The 4794-nt window shown below is 46.7% G+C and overlaps 1 protein-coding gene across 1 annotated transcript in view; it reads right to left on the reverse strand.

Moving 5' to 3' along the window:
- Positions 1–1952, reverse strand: part of pik3r3b (phosphoinositide-3-kinase, regulatory subunit 3b (gamma)) — a 143917-nt gene extending 141965 nt beyond the window's left edge. Inside the window, exons 1-2 of the mRNA XM_031574962.2 lie at positions 1870–1952; positions 1372–1449 (exon numbers count right to left, since the gene is read on the reverse strand). The gene's annotated coding sequence lies outside the window, so the exon portion shown is untranslated. The remainder of the gene's footprint in view (positions 1–1371; positions 1450–1869) is intronic.
- Positions 1953–4794: the final 2842 nt, after the last annotated feature.

Genomic DNA, 4794 nt, shown 5'->3' on the forward strand with positions numbered 1-4794 from the left:
CAGTCTATACCTTTCAGGTGTGCATATGTCATATCCCTTCAAGATCTGCATGTGTGTGTGTGTGTGTGTGTGTGTGTGTGTGTGTGTGTGTGGTGTGTGTGAGTGTGAGTGTGAGTGTGAGTGTGTGTGTGTGGTGTGTGTGTGTGTGTGGTGTGTGTGTGTGTGTGTGTGTGTGTGTGTGTGTGTGTGTGTGTGTGTGTGTGTGTGTGTGTGTGTGTGTGTGTGTGTGTGTGTGTGTGTGTCCTTTCTTGTACCTTTCTTTATGCAGGGCCATATGCTTTAGGGCATCATGAATGTCGTCACCAAACTCTTGTGGATGTGCAGCATGGCCCGGCTTACTTGTCTGACCCTATACACGTCTCTGGCCTCTCCTGTGTATATACTGTACGTTCGCATATGCCTGGGAGCCCTCGCCGCTAGCGTGCGACCTCAGTCCAGGTAGGTGAATACATATGTGTCAGGTTTGGAGTGCGTGGCCATTAATGAGTCAGGGGACCTCTCTGAAGTCCGTATGTGAAAGGACAAACATGTCAGCCCTCCTCACATCAGCTGTGTGTGTGTGTGTGTGTGTGTGTGTGTGTGTGTGTGTGTGTGTGTGTGTGTGTGTGTGTGCGCGTATGTTTGTGTAGCAGAGTGCTGTCTCTGCCCTGGCATGTGTGAGCCCACGTGGAGATGGGAGAATGGTAGAGTTGGCTGCACAACACAGCCTGAATTAGAATTATTATTTACCAAAAAGCTTCTGACGCACATGTATTTAATCACTCCCATATGAAATCATCATTGGATTCGTGTTCACATCACATGGATTACTTCATTTGAATTTAGTGCCGTCAGCCAAAATAGTCCCTACTGTGGCATACGAATGGGGCGCTCACATAATAACACGCGCTGTTCTGACTTGTGTGGCACTTCAGGACTTAGATGAGGACGAAGAGAGCACAGGGTGTGTGTGTCATCACTGTCCTCTCCTCTCCTCTCCCCTCCACCTGGAAGATTCCAGGACGTTCCCAAAATATCTTCCCCAAAAGTAAGTGTCAGAGCACTCTCTTGTGGTGCCAGCCTGAACTTCAGTCCAAAGTTTTCCAAACAACTTCCTTTGCCGGGCAGGCAGAAACCCACTGGCATTTGAAAAAGGGATTTTGGTGTTGTAGACAAGCTTGTAGATTGCAAATAGGCAGATTAGTATCGATGATGTTACAGGATAAACCTTTTTGAAGTACCTAAGAAAGCATAAAAATATGAATACTGGCTTTCATCTAACTGGTTTTGGGAGTGAGGTTCGGTGAAAAGGCTGGGAGTGCTCCATAGTTTAAAGTTTAGAATAAACATTTCAAGGCTCATGAGTGACGAGGAGAAAGCGAGAGAACCAACCTGCATCAAGGGCCTGCCGAAGTTCTGGGGGTCCGTTTGAAGCCGGGGGCGCTCTGTACAGAGGTTCAGTCTCAAACCCTGCCAACAGACCAGCCAGGCAAGATAATGTTACATTACAACTGCCAAACACCTTAGCAGTAGGCCATCATCACAGGGGAATCCAAGCAAAATAATTGTGTAAGGCAGGATTGTAGTAGGTAGACTGATTTCTACCTACATAATATGTGTACATTTGTATCACATTTATTCATTTATCAACACAACAACAAACAAACATTTTATCAAACGAGGTAAACAGTACTGCTGTACTTGTGTGTCAATGTGTGTGCTTACTGGGTACTGAAAGTAACAGATGACTTAGGTGTTATTAGTTACAGATGAAAATTAGCTAGCAAAGTGCTAATGTTGATTGGTGTCTTGTCTTTGTCTTTGTCTGTCCGCTAACCTGAGGTGTACATATTCAAGTGTGTAAGGCAGGGGGGTTGAAGCGACACTCACCCAGTCTCTCAAGGGCCTCTGTCAGCCGTAGAACAGCCACCGGAGCCTGCTCTGGCAGAGGCAATGCCTCTGGGGCCTCCAGCGGACCTGATGGTGTTGGAGAAAGGGAGAGAGAGGGAGAGAAAGGGAGGGAGAGGGAGAGAGAGGGAGACAGAGGGAGAGTTAAAGGGGGAGGAAGAAAGAGACAGGAGAAGGGGGAGAGAAAGAAAAGAGAACATGAGAAATCCCTCTGCTGACAACAAGTTCTCTTGTTAGCCACCAGCTCCTCACATTTCCACGTCCCTAGAGAGGGGCTGGGTGGGCCTGTGTACCCCACATTTAACACACACAGCATATGTACCCCACATTTAACACACACATGAGCACATATAGTATGTACACATTATATGGCCATGTGTACCCCACATTTAACACACACATCAGCACATATAGTATGTACACATTATATGGGCATGTGTACCCCACATTTAACACACACATCAGCACATATAGTATGTACACATTATATGGGCATGTGTACCCCACATTTAACACACACATCAGCACATATAGTATGTACACATTATATGGGCCTGTGTACCCCACATTTAACACACACACAAGCACATATATGTACCCCACATTTAACACACACACGAGCACATATATGTACCCCACATTTAACACACACATCAGCACATATATGTACCCCACATTTAACACACACATCAGCACATATATGTACCCCACATTTAACACACACATCAGCACATATATGTACCCCACATTTAACACACACACGAGCACATATATGTACCCCACATTTAACACACACAGCATGTGTACCCCACATTTAACACACACATCAGCTCATATATGTACACATTATATGGGCATGTGTACCCCACATTTAACACACACATCAGCTCATATATGTACACATTATATGGGCATGTGTACCCACATTTAACACACACATCAGCTCATATATGTACACATTATATGGGCAAATATGCAGATATGTCTACATATACATTTGACATTTTGTTCAACATTTGAAAAAAATGAAAAAGAAAAAAAAAAAACATAATGTCATTTGTACAAGCAAATGTCATTGTCTGTGCAAAGATGCCAATGCTTTGTGTACATAAAAGGTATACCGTGTGAGTGTTTGTGGGAGCACAGTATGTGTGTGGATGTGTGTTGTGTGGGAAGTGTGTGTTGTGCCTGACAGAACACACACACACACACACACACACACACACACACACAAAGGCCCACCCAACACACTCTCTCCAGTCACACACACACACACACATACACACAAACACGCACACGCACACACACACACACACACACACACACACACACACACACACACACACACACACACACAAAGGCCCACCCAGGAACACATGGAGCACAGTCATTATTATGAATATGTATGAACCATGATGTGTAGATATGTGTGTGTGTGTGTGTGGTGTGTCTGTGTGTGTGTGTGTGTGACTGTGAGTTGACCCCTAAATGAAAGTTCTCTGGCAGGTGGTCCCTCATGAACACATCTGTCCACCTGAGGAACATCACATTAACAGAACACATTACACACACACACACACACACACACATACCGATACCCACAGAGCTACACACGCCCGTGGCCACAGTGGGCACGCCATACATTGCACAGCAGGAGAAACGTGTGTGTCTCCCTGTAAATGTCAGAGCAGGGGTTCATCTCGTGGTCACAGCCACTAGTTAAGTCACACACACTTGTGCACACACACTTGTGCACACACAGACAGACACACATAACGGAATGTCATCTTGTTTTTCTTCTCCTAATAAATCCATGAAGGCAGAAAGCTTAAAGGGGACAGGGAGAGAGGTGATGCTTCACTGGGCTCATATTTGCATGGCTAATCCCCCCTTAATGACAAATTACAGTTTGAGTGATTGAACAGCCAAATCAGGAAGGAAATATGGGAATTCCAGCGTTTCCATACTGGGGCCTGACACACATCATCCAGGCAAACCCTTCCCCCGGCTGCATGCTGGGGCTCCCCGGTGTGACCAATCTAATTACAGGCACTGTTTACCGTGGTGCCGCCGATGCTAAACTCTACCCCAACAACAAATAGACGATGTTTGTTTGTGTAAATTGGGCCCTTTTTTTAAATGGCGGATTCTGTGTGGGTTAGGGAGGCCGTGTTGCTTGAGGGGCAGAGTGTAATGGCTTCGGTAATGATTTGGGAAATGGCCCTGTTGGTCCTTCTCTCCAAACAAAACGCGAACTAGAGGCCCGCGGTCCAATTACAACCCCGCGTCAGCCCGTGACAGCTCACCGTGGCGTTTTGATTGACTCCGGTGAAAAAAAAAGAAACTTGCGCTTCGACTCCACGCCAGGTTCAGGGAAGGTTACAGCGCTGCAGTCAATTAGCATCCCACAAAGAAGCCGGGTCAGGTGAGAGATTCCCACTTTTGGGAATCAATTACAGCCCGGGAAACGACTTGAGCCCCGATTTATGCAAAAAGAGGCCCTCATTTGTGGATTATCATATGCAAATGCCGACTTCGCAGGGGCTCGTGGATGTAATGAGCCGCTGGAGGAGTGAGGAAGAGAGAGGAGGAGCGGAGAGGAGAGGAGCGGAGCGGAGCAGGAGATGAAGCAGCAGCGGCGGCGGGCTCAGTGGAAGATTAATAGTGTAAATACCTGCAAGTCTTTGATGCAGGTAGAGCACACAAAGACAGCCCAGGCCTGGGATTACACATGTTATCGGAGCGAGCGAGCACATTGGTATTCCAGCGGCACACCGCCCATTTAATTGCTCCACATCCTGTCTGCTCCTCTGTGGGCCCGACGAGACAACGGCACACCACTGAGCAAACCACAAGAGAGAGAGAGAGAGAGAGAGAGAGAGAGAAAGAGATAGAGTTTTAATTTGT

This window comes from Clupea harengus, chromosome 10 (assembly GCF_900700415.2).
Source record: "Clupea harengus chromosome 10, Ch_v2.0.2, whole genome shotgun sequence".
NCBI lineage: Eukaryota > Metazoa > Chordata > Actinopteri > Clupeiformes > Clupeidae > Clupea > Clupea harengus.